Source organism: Numida meleagris, chromosome 3 (genome assembly GCF_002078875.1).
Source record: "Numida meleagris isolate 19003 breed g44 Domestic line chromosome 3, NumMel1.0, whole genome shotgun sequence".
Lineage (NCBI taxonomy): Eukaryota > Metazoa > Chordata > Aves > Galliformes > Numididae > Numida > Numida meleagris.
The window spans coordinates 9,955,652-9,968,342 of NC_034411.1; the positions used below are offsets into that span (position 1 = coordinate 9,955,652).

Consider the following 12,691-nt stretch of genomic DNA (forward strand, 5'->3'; position numbering starts at 1 on the left):
TTACCACCTCACTGGTAATGGGAAGAAACATGAAAACATAAAGCATCATTAAATAATTTATCTAAGAATGGAATTCAATTATATCAGTGTTAAAGTATTAAAAATATCCCTAAAATTTACCGCTTAATTTTGCAAGTGCCAAAAATTAATTTGACAAGCACATAAACCAAGAAGGATCTCTGATTTCATACAAATCAAAGGTAAATAACTAGACAGACAATTCTAGAAGTATTTCAAGAGAATAAATGAGCATTTGTTAGGTTGGGAATTAAAAGAAAGATGCAAGAAAACCCAAAACAAGAACAGAGAGAAATCGAAACCTTCTGGACTTCTGTGCATAGCTGAACACCTCAAGACAGACTGTTAGTGGAAGATGAGCCCAGGAACCACTCAGCTTTAAAGCGTTTGCACCAGAGTATTTTCAAACAGTGCTAGTGCTCGGTGAGAGATGAAAGGTTGAAGGGAGCTAGTACCGCTTCTTTCCAGCAGACTGGGCTTGAGGACAGAAATATTATCCTCGTTTTATCATTTTACTGCCATGTTTAAAATCTTGTTGCCTTCCCAAGGGAGTAAATTTGTGTATGTTGGTGCTCATTTTAGTCTGATTTTTTTGCACTTTAATCTTGTGTAGTTACTGTTGATGTTCCAAATTTGGGTAGAAATGTACTCAGGTAAAGACAGCCTCCTCTTGCAGTTTGTTGGTTGCTTTACATTTAATTCAGCTGCTGCCATCCCAGTGCTTGCAATCCTCCTCACCAGGAACAAAACTAAAAGCAACAAAAGAAAACTCCCCCCCCAAAACACCAAACAATAACAGAACTAGTGAAATTCAGCATAGAAGTCCATGTTTTAATTAAAGTGCTTGCTGATTTTAGGGTGAAGTTTTCTCTTGCTTACTAAGATGTAATTAAGAGTTATGGAGGGGGGGAGCTCTGTGCATTGGTAACCTGGAACTGTGATTCAAGCAGGTGTGCTGAGCTCTGTCCTGAAACCTGCCTTCCAGACAGACACCAGTCCCATGTGAAGCTCAGAATCCCGTTCTGCATCTCTGGCTTCAGGCTGTGCAAGGCAGCTGCCCTGCTAGCACGCCCTAGTCCATCCCACTGCCATACCTCGCACCAGCTTCACCAGCTCAAGTTTCCTTGCCTGCACCTGCACCCCACAGCTGCCTGGGTAATGGGAGTAACTCACCCATGTCCCACCACCCAGAGCTTGTTCCTCTGAGGACAACTTGATGTCCTAACTGTGTGTGCTTGAAGGCAAGAGTCAAAGGCAAGCAGATCTTCCAGGCTCTTGGAACTCCCAGAGAGCAGGGGAATAGATATGTTACATATACTTGCACTTATATCCCTAATTTGCTGATGAGACTTGTGCCATTTTTCTCCACTGAGTTATTTCTTCACCATGAATGAAGATGCATTAGACCAAAGCATATCATTTATCTGCTTAAAAAACTATTTCAACAAGTACCTGCTTATAGTCTTACATCTTAGGAGTATGGTTTTTCTTCTCTCTCTTTTCTTTTCTTCTCAATAATAAATCTTTCATAAAATTAAGGCACTGGTGTTACATCTCTGTTAGGGTAATTTACTCCCCACAGTAATTTTTACTTAGTTTGTTCTACATGGAGTGATATTTTAATCATCCTTTCAGTGTTTATTGATGAGGGTTTCCTACAAAAGATGAGAAGATTAGCTTAAAATTATCCCCTGTGAATTTAAAACAATAACAAGGAAGTGAACAGTCTAAAACAAATTAAGAAATGTAATAGAGCTAATGAAGGGCTGATTTTTTTTTTTTTTTTGCTGTACAAAATGACTGCAAGATGCACTGTGGCATTGCTGCACATAACTCTCATTGAACTACTGCATTTTTTTTTAATTGAACATGAACAAATCTTCCTCTCTCTAAATGGTAAATGAGATAAATGATTTGTGTTCTGATCAATATTAAAATGTGTTACCATGTGTAGGGGAACTGTTAGGTCATGGCCTGAACTGATGATTGAGCACCTGGTGAAGGGGTGTGGCTGGCCCAGGGAGCACAGGTGCAAACAAATCACCAGTGCTTCCCACCTGGCTGGAAGGGGGGACTCTGGGACCTCATTTAAGGGTTAGCCTCTGAAGGGAGAACAGCTCCAGGACAAAGTCTTTCTGAGAAGAAGTGCTCTACAGCTAGAGACTCCCATCTCAAGTTGGGTGAGTCAACTTTTTTCTTGTGTATGACTATTGATATTCTAACTGATGCTTTGCCTGGTATTGCAAAGAACTTGTTGGAAGCAGTTTTGTTGCTTTGCAGGACAAATGCTTTGATTCAAGCTGTGTATAAAATCTGCCTTGTTCCTATCTGTGTTGCCTGGGGATAAATTTACATTTTCCCACCCACCGGGAGTCACTTGGTTCTGAAGCTTCTCCTTGACTCTTGGCTCTTCCTTAGCATGTAAGGGGGGAGCTTTCTTCAAAGATTAATTAATTTTCAGGTGAGAAGGAGTGCGTTCCCTGGACACTAAAAATTCCTGCAGGGATAAAAAGGATATCCCTGAGGGGTGAAATTAAATGCCAGCCACCTGTTTTTTCTGTACAACCATGATAGAGTTTCCACCACTAACATTTACACTAAGTGAAGTGGTAACCTTCCAAATAAGGAAGAAAATCATGGTGCTGATCTCCTTGTATCCTGAACTGCCCCAGCTGCCAGTCTTACTCAGCCTCTTTGAGAGAGAGACCTGGTAACAGAATGCTGAAAAATATTTTTACTAGCATGAGGAAGATGTGTTCTTCAGGAAGATATTTCACCTAAAAAGCTTTTTCCAAAGGGGGAGCTAAATAATTGCATACAACTGTTCCTTCAAGAGAACAGGTGGTAGATTTTCTTTACAGGTAAGAGGAGAAATGGAGGTTTTGAACATGTCTGTCAGCATGAAGCTGCCCAGATGGGCAGAAGTGACCAAGGTGTGATAGCCAGAGGCTTGTTGAACTTTGTCCCAAAATTTCTGGGTGGTGGTTCAATGTAGTTTTGTTCTGCCCTTTTTGTCTTCAACCACGGCAACATGTTGTAACGTGTTGCTGAACAGTAACAGAAGGAAATCCAGGTATGTGATATAGCCACCTTTGCATACATCTGGTGTAACCTCCCTGGGTCTACTGACTTAACTGTTGCTTTGCCAAGTGGCAAAAGTTAACGCCTTGGTCTGCTGCACTATTTGTCATGTTTGCTAAATTCTTCAGAGCCTTTAGGGATTTAAGGCCCTATTTGAATGCAAATAATCACAGTACATATCTGGCTGATGCACCTCTCTTTTGATGCTATTGATAAATGCTTAGTGTTAGCCTGGTAGCAAGCATTTCACTGGTGATCTGAGAAGTGTAGACAGTGGTGTTTTTGATGCTGATATGAGATTGTTCACCGTTTCCTCTGTTTTTTGAACCTGGCAGTTGCTCTTTTTTACCACATGCGCATATATGGTCTCCAGATAGCAGAAGTGGTTGGAGATGTTAGCCCTTGCTGCTCTGTTGGTTGGAAGCTGACAAGATGGCTGAGCCCTTAAGTGCTTTTAGACTGTTTTGAGGGAAATGAGAATAGGTTGGTGCAGGTCCTACCTCTGGGAGAGGATAGGCACGCTCACCATGCCAGCTGGATATTTTGACTGAGGGGGCAATGCTTATGAGTGGAGGAGCTGGGAGGTACAGAGGAATCCAGGCACTGTACCACATTGTGCTTAGAAGTTGTCAGCACCTCATCCCTCAAGACGTTCAAGGTCAGGTTTTAAGGAGCTTCATGTTACCTGGTCTAGTAGGAGGTGTGTCCTTGCCTATGGCAATCTGGTTGGGACTGGATGGTCTTCCAACCCAAGCCTTTCTACGATTGTATGATCTTCAGGGATCCCCATTCAGTCCATAGGAAAATGTGTTTGTCTGTGTAATTCACTTCTGGGTTCAAGTATAGGGCTTTGCATTGGTTTAACTGCATCTGTTTACCTTGTGTGGGCACTGTGAGGCTTAATTAAATGTTTACATTTAAGTTTTGAGAGACTTGCATGGAAAGCTGTGCAGGAAAAACTGCATGTTAATCTTTCCATTGACTGACAGAATCACACCCCTGATAAGGTATGACTAATTTTGAGGACTCAAAGCCTGGTCTATTTAATTTAAAGACAGTGCTGATGCTTGTTAGAAACATCAACAGCATAAAACTTGAATGTCCAGCTGTATTGGCTTCTGTGGGCTGCAACATATAGTACTGTACAAGGGCTGCTCTGGAAATAATGCTTCCTATTTTATCATGTTGGCCCATGAAGTCAGAGGCAGATGTTGGTGGTATGGCTGTAGAGGCTGAACCTTGCCACCAGTATCCCACCTAATTTTGTTGCTGTGTGACAGATGGCAGCAGAGGAGCGGTCTGACACAATGGCATCTGACATGGAAGCGTGCATGTTAGAAGAAGAGGTGTGTCACTGAACTCCTCTATGTACAAAAAAAGCACCAACTGACATTCATTGGTGCTTGCTGAATGTTTATGAAGATCGAACAGTGAATGTGAGTGCATAGTGAGAGGTGGGTGGTGCATTTCAGCATTCGCAACAGCAGCATGAAAAATAAGCTGCATTCCAGATGGTCATGTGGATATGTATGAGAGCATTGTTCATTGCTGGTGAAAATATACAGCTAATGGTGGTGACTATGTAGAAGAATTGTTTTGTAGCTGAGAACTCGCTCTATTAAGTAGCATTATTGTGTTCTTTGTCTCTGTTGTAATTTCCATGGAAATAAATAGAAGGCATTACTTTCACTGTGGCCTATATAGTTCCAGAAGGCTGTCTTTCCATTAGTTCTTCTCCTTTTATGAATTACTATAGAATATTTACCAGATATTCCAAGCAGCACTTGAATATAATTACTTCCTCTGTTTTGAACAGAAGGCATATAAAGTGTGCTTGTACACTTCTATGGAAGACTTAAACTGAAAGGATCATTTTTTCCTTATTTGCATAGCCTGCTGAGGATGGACCTCAGTGTACATATGTCGAAGACAATAAAATTATCATTATCCAGGCAGTGCCTCCTATCCAGGTAGAGAGGTACATCTGGATCAGCTGTACTACTGCTGGGATGCCCCTAGGGTTTAATTCTGAAACTTTCATTTCCTTGCTCTGTATTCAGCTGCTATTAACTTTAAAAGCTTTTTTTCCTCTCTTTCTGTGAGGAAGGATTATGCATGGCAGTGGTAGCTTATTACTCGGTTGGGTTCACTGAATGGTTGAAACCTGAAAATATTTACTAGTCAGGCTAAAACATTAAAAATATCATTTGATAAATGATCTGAAAGGAAAATCAAGCAATTGAGCAGATGGCTTTTAGGCCAGTCTTATGGTGCAGGTTTGCAGAGAAATAGTAGTTTCGGTAATGTGTTATGGGACATTATTTAGATCATTACACTATTTGGTAGAAAAAGGGTAAACGTGTTAGCTTCTAACATTTTTTTTTCTGTTTCAGAATCCCCTCTTGAAATTAACATGAGCATGTTTTGAGATGTTGGGAAGACATTTCCTCACTTTTTGCTGTTGGTACTGCAGTTTGCTACGATTGTGTCTGGCTTTGTATAGCAGTAATAGCCTCCAACTTCCCACAGTCTGTTTCCTGATGGGCTCACTTATTGTGTGTGTTAGAAGGACAGTGTTTATGTGCCTCAACCAGGTTTATACAGTGAATTACAGCTTCTTGGAGGCTTTGTGAAAGCCACAAAGACGTTAGAATAAGTGTTTCTGAGTAAGTGGCTGACTTGGCCTTTATGCTAGGGTAGGTGGATGCAGACAGCTTTACAGATCCTCTGTGGGCTTGCTGGGAGGAAAGGGAACCAAGGAGTTCTCTTCTGCAGAGCACCAATGTGGTCAGCATTTGGGTGTCAGTATGAATATCAATGCCCCAGTCCAGATTTAAAGGCAGAGATGCAATGTCATCTCTTCTATGAGATAGAGAGCTCAGCTTCTGGAAGGGGAGGAGTTCAATTTTTTTAGAGTGCAGGTGAAGAGGTATGTTTGAGGAACAGTATTTTTAATGTGAATTTTATCACGCTGTCTTTGTGAGCAAAGCCTGTTAAACTGTATCCAACAAAACATTCACGGTATCAAATCTGAAAGGTTCCTGGTTACTTCTGAATGCCTTAGTCAAAGAAATGTTGCATTTGTAGGCATGCTCGTTTCCTTAGAGAGAGCACCATCCTCCTCAGAACAGGCATTCAGTCCTGTATTCTTCATTAGATACTAGTAAAACTTTTGGCATAAACATTCGATTCAATATAAAAATGGCCCAATTTTGCCTAAAACAAAAAAAAAAAAAAAAAAAAGAAATTATGGAACACTAAATACAGGCAATTTTTCTTCTTGTTCATCTCAAAAAAAAAAAAAAAAGAGAAGAAAAGCACTGATTTGGTATAGGCTAGAAGACAGATATAGATATGCCTGCTCCAGCACAGTGTAAGTTTGTGATGATGCCTTTGATTTATCATAAACTGATGCAGCATAATGTCATGAACTTGATATAGGAAAAACTGAAGTGACTTTGTCTGGGTCTATAGTGACTTGAAGAGTCTGAAATCAGAATGATAGCAATAAGGGTTCTAGCTACTGGCAACTTGGTGCATAGCAGGCACCAGCTCTTCTGCAGCCCTCTTGTCTGAGCCAGGGTTGTGGCTGCTGCCTGGACAGCAGTGCTTCTGCTCATCTGCTTTGTGAGATGGGTGGACCTGTGCTAAACTAGAGGCTGAGGAGAAAGCAAGTAAATGAAATCTGAAAGAATACTGGGTGACAAATAGAAGGGTGACCTAATATGCTAAAATGTGATCTAAACAATGCAGTTATTAAATATGGACTTCAGTAAAAGGAATTTTCTCTTTAGACATGTTATGTTAACATACTAAGTCTTGACCTTTAATTTGAATCCAATGGGACAGACCTGACCTGAACATGCAAGGAGGTGGCATGGAGCTGTGTCAGGGGGTGGTCAGGTTGGATATCAGGTTCTGTTTTACCTGCTTGACCAACTCATCTATCAGTGGTGTCAAACATTTCAACTTTGATTTCCTCATGTACGCATACAGAAACCTGCCTTTTATTTCTTTGTCTTAGGAATATTGGTAGAAATGTCTTTCTGATATCTGAAAGAGTAATGGGAGGAAAGTGACCAAGCCACTCCTGTTTATGATGGTTATTTATTGACACTATGAGGAATGTACTTAATTACTCTTGAAACCCTGGTTAGTTCAGCACTGAGGGTGTTCTTCTGTATGCTGATTCTGCAGCATAGTTGTCCACCTTACCTTTAATGTCTGACAAAAAGTCATTTGGAATGAGATCTCTAGCAATGGTTAAACTTTGGAGATAAATGGTACATTGAATTTGCCATTTGCATTTACTCTGCAACTTGAGATGACTTAATTATTCAGAGACAAAATGTAAGTCACATCTGTCTTCGTTTCTTTCCCCTAAGCAAATCTGTTCTGTAAATCTTCCAATGTGACCGCTATACCAGTGTTTTCCTGATATAGGTTCTCTGGTTTTCTGACTTCCCTTCTTCTGAAAATTCTGTTACATGTTTGAGATAGAGCAGGGTTCAGCTAAATTGAGACTTTTTTCATCAGTTAACTTGAAGCAGATTGATCGGTCTGTTCACGTAATGGACAAGGAGAGGAACGTACACCTGTTCCTCTGTATCTGGAAGAATAAGTGTAGCAGTTAAATAGCCTCCTCCACGTGAACTTGGTAATAATATCCATCATATTTGCTCAGAAATTCCTTTTGCTCTGTAAGGAAACCTGTGTGTTCTTTTTTTTTTTTTTTTTCTGGTCAAATGCTTGCTTCCTGACAGCACAACTTGCAGTCATCAACTAGATTATGCTTAGAAAAGTGTCAGGAGCATCTTATTCTTGGTCCAGCCCTTCCAGGGGCAGGGTGGGTGGTATGGGTCGTTTCACTCTTTGGTTGAGCAGCTGGGAGAGCATGGAATGAGATATGTGGTGAAGTGCTGCTTCAAGCCAGGACCTGGCTGTATCATCTCACGTTCTTGGAGAGAGATGTGGACAAACTTGAGGTGTCCTGTCTCCGCATACATGTGTCTATGTGGCAAGGATAACTGTGAAGGTAATTCTTCAGTGTGCTTAGAGAGATGAATGCTGAGTATCTTCCATTTGGCATCTGCTGCTGTCAGAACAGACAGCTTCTTTCTCCTTTTAATTTTTTAAGAGGAGAGCTGTTATTTGTTGCAATGTCAGCATTTTTTAAATAATCTAAAGGAATTACATGAGAAAGGGAACTGAATGTTCTAGCTATTAGATTAGATATTTTTTGGCCAGTACATTGAGGCACAGAATGACATTTGCTTTTAGGAGCTTTGAAGAGAATAATAGGAACCCTACAGCCATAAGAGAAAATTCAGATTTTTGATTGCTCAGGAATGAGGTATTTTATCTTGCACCTGTTCCAAGTGGGGAATGCTTTCAAGTATTTATTTAGTGCCTATGTAAAAGCATCCCTTATAGTGAAAGAGGGGGAACAAAGAGAAAATTAAAAAAATCAGTCTCTTAACAGGATTTTAAGACACACCAAGCCACGTGGTGGTGCTAAAGTTACAAAAGATGCATTCTCCCAGAACCCTTACAAAATGTGCAGAATGTGGCCAGATGAGATATGACAACAAGTACAAATTATAGCAGTGGCAAACCAGTAAACATGGAAATCTGAGTAAATCAGTCATTTCAAATCTATTTGCCAAACAGTGTTTATCCTCTGTAAAACCTCATGCTCTCCATGGGAAGTACTTCAGAGCAATCTCTGCAGGGCTTCTGCTGGGCAGAGTGGAGAATCAGGATATTCCACAGCAGGATTTTTGCAGGCATTCCAGATGATCACTCAGCCTAATTGAAATGAGCGATAATGATACCTACAGTTTTCTTGTTGGTGGTTTTCTTTCTTCAGTGCCCGGTTCCGAATTTGAAACTGCTACACGAGCGGAAATTGTGTGGTAGGAATAGACAAGCTCTTCCAGTTTAACAGTAATAAATTAATTGCAGTATTTTCTTTGTGTGTTTATTCCTCATTTTTCAGCTAAGTGGAAATCTCAGTATTTTGCAAGGAAGAGCGTGTTCTGTGGAGATGTCAGATTGGCTTTTTTTTTTTCCTGTGGTTTCACTGGTACATTTCTGTCAGTCTCAGTGCAGTCAGTCTTCTGTGTGACAGCACACCATTTGTCCTGCAATCTCCAATATTTTCCTGTTTATTCTTTCTGGCCTACATTCCTCAAATCACAAAAGTGCACTGTTCAATGTAGGCTAGGTAAGCCATGTGACAGTGGCAGCAATAAGCGAGATTTAAATTGAAAGCACCATAAGCAACACAGTAGAATTCTAAAGATTTTTGTTTTTCTTTTCCTCCCCCCATCCCCTGGTTAGTTTTAAGCACCTACATCAAGCAGTGGCTTTGTGAGCTGGTTACAGGGGTCAACAGTGATGAAAGCTGACATGGGCCAGTTAGCCTTTTCAAATCTATTCTGTGACTAGGGCAGAATAATTGCATTCAAATCCCATGTTTAACATTCATTTACAGACTCTCAATGAGGCACAATGTATATGCCATCGCCTAATTTGTACCACTCTGGGAACATTTTCCTTGTCTCAGCATTTCACGTTGGGTTTTGTAGTTAAAGATCTGAGCACAAACCTGTTTCTGCCATAGACTTCCTGTGTAACCTCGGGCCAATTACTAAATCTCTGTATACCAGTTTTTACTTTTGTAAAGTGGTGACTACAGTACCTGTCATGGAGGTACCTCAGGCTGAGCAGATTGAGATGTGGATGGAATATTTTATGGAAATACCTTGGTGCTAGCAGAGTATTCATTTTCAGTAGCCTTGTCAGAAGTCTTCCTTTTTTGTTGTCCTTCTTCCCTCTGGGTCATTTCTTGATAAGCAAAAGCTGGTAACGCCTCATCTGCTGCTTCAAGGTGAGGAATGTAAGAAGGTCATACAGGGTCAAACTGATGTCCATTTAGTCCTCTTACCCCCCCCCCCCCACCATTTCTTATGCTGTTAATGATTTTATAAACTCCTGTCACATCCCTTATCAGCTTTTTCTTTTTACTAAAAGCATTACCGTATGTTATTGCTGGGCAGTTGTTCTTGGGCTTTGATCAGCCTCACTGTCCTCGGAGAGCTTGCTACAGACTTCTAACACAGACCAGAAATGCATATTGTGTTCAAGATGTAGGTGTACCAAATAGTTCAAATCTGACATGATTATACTTCTGATTTTAGGCTTTGCCAATTATTTATATATTAAGACTTATTTTTCTGCCTCTGCTGAACATTGAGCTGTGTTTTTCACAATTAACTTCTGTGAACCCAAGATCTTACTCCCCATTGTAATGTGACGTAAGCTCAGCTCAGAGACTGTCATTTTGTAAGTGAAATTACAATTTGTTTCATTTTTATTGTCCTGACATTGTTGTGCTCTCCTGCGTTTCCTCTTGCAGCCTCAGCCTTTGCTCTCTTCAAGTTGTCCTTGCATCCTGTCCATGCTTGCCCTTATACATCACTCAATGAATGAATGAGCGATCTCATCACTTGGTTGTTGTCCAAAATAATGTCTCAGATATTGATCAGTCACTGATGTATCGGAAAATGACGCAAGAAATCTGTGTGTAAACTCTGTGTGTTATAGCTCTCTTCCTAACGTGTGACTAGAAGCTGTTGCAATTATTTTGCATTCAGGCAGAATCAACCTGAGAAGGTCTTTTGCAGCCGTTGTGTCTCACATGTTCCAGTACACCTGGACCTTGCTTGTTTCTAGACCCAGTATGAAGCTCACCATGTGCCATTAGGGTAATTATCTATCTGTTCCCCGTTCATTTTGAGATGGATTTCCTATCAGAGTTGCATGGATGTATATCTCCAGCTCTTACAGGCCATAATGGATGTGTTCTAATTATTAGCCTGCACTGGACTACAAGAGAATGAAATGTTAGTTAATATCAAGACAGAGCAGAGCTGCTGCACTGGAAATTATTTCACTTGTTAAGCAGTTTTTTCCTCATTTTCTTCTCAGTTGTAGTTTTTCTGTTCTTTTTATGAGACTGCAGCATCCTGGAAGAAGTAAGAGGGGGAACATGGCTGCCTTTGTTGTTTCGTAGCTAACCTAGTGTACTATGCTTGACACTGAGACTTGTTTGTGGAGGATTTTTGGATTTAAAAAAAAAAAACCTCATACAAAGCAGAGCTTAAAAGCCTAAACATGGTCTGACTTCAGTTTGATCCCACTATTAATTAAAACATCCTTGGTCCCTGTTTTTTACATCTTTCCTCTGATGTGGAGTAACAATTCCAGGTTGTTTCCCAGGGAGAGGTGGAATCATTACTTGAGCCACATGAGACCTTTCCTATTTACTTTTCACCATCCCATTTCTAAGTTTCTTTTAGATTCATTTTTCTTAGGTTAACATTTATACAGATTTAGAGCATTTCAGTTGGCAAATAACATTATGGCCCAGGTTTAAGGAGGCGTATGACTCACTGACATTTCAGTCCAGGTTTATACCTGGTGGTTTCTAGAACCAACGCTTTCCAACAACACAACCCCGCATTGACCCTGATGCTCCAAGGCAAACCCTTGCCATGTTCCCAAACACTGCTGGATTTTGGCTTCTGCAGCATTACCCTCTCAGTCTTCAACGCCAATAAACATACTAATAAAGTGTGGTTTGGTATTGTTGGATATAGTAATAATCTGTATTGCTTGTGTTGCTTTGACTGGGGAAAATCCTGCTGAGGCCCTCTCTCAGATGCATTGTTCAAGCTGTGCTGAGCAAGATGTGCTCTCAGCCCTGTTGACTTGGTGTTCTGGGGCACTATGACAGAAGAAAGAAACGTTCATCTCATGCTGTCAAAATAATATTTAAACCATAAGGGCCCAGTCCCAAAACCATTAAGGTCAAGAGAAGGATTCCCGTTGTTTTGTTCAGCTCTGTTCAATAGTTTGAAAATAATTAACTTTCAGTTCTTATTGTTCTTCTTATTTTTTTATATCTGAAGAATAAGAGCATGGACTTACTATTCCCAACCCAATTATGCTGAAATACTGAGAGTACAGAGGTTTAGAAAGAAAGTGGACAAATATTTGGAAAAAGTAATTTGTCTCCGCAGTTTTAGGCGACTGCAACACTTTGAGTATGTGATGAATGTGAAAAATAGGCTAGGCAAAGGAACATGCTGGGGGAGGCATTTGTTTAAAAAGATGATAAATAATTTTGAACTTTTAAAAAATAATTTTATTTAGGAATGTGGCTTGATGTGATTTATAAATAATATAGGCCTAACCCAAATCCACAGTGGTGTAAGTTCTCTTCCCCAGTATATACCTTTTGCCTCCTTCCCATTTCCTAACTTATATAGGCAGGAGTTTAATTGCCCAGCTGTGACTATGAGGAAACTTCAACCATGAAAACTGCCATTGCTTGCCTTGTGGCTGAGCTGGAAAAGCGAACTGTGTATGCTCCTGTTAACTCTTAGTCTAATCATTTTTTTGTTGTCTGTTATGGAGAGCTGTGTGTATGGATGTCTGTGTTTAACTGAATGAAGTTCTGAGTGTTTCTTGGTTCCTGCTGCTTTCATTCTCACTGCCAGGGCTTTCAGCACTCACTGGGAAGTAC

At 40.4% G+C, this 12,691-nt stretch overlaps 1 long non-coding RNA gene across 2 annotated transcripts in view; it reads left to right on the forward strand.

The window, feature by feature from the left end:
- Positions 2,121-12,691, forward strand: part of LOC110395896 — a 69,875-nt gene continuing 59,304 nt past the window's right edge. For both annotated transcript variants that reach the window (XR_002436671.1, XR_002436672.1), the window contains exon 1: positions 2,121-2,198. This is a non-coding gene — a long non-coding RNA (uncharacterized LOC110395896). The remainder of the gene's footprint in view (positions 2,199-12,691) is intronic.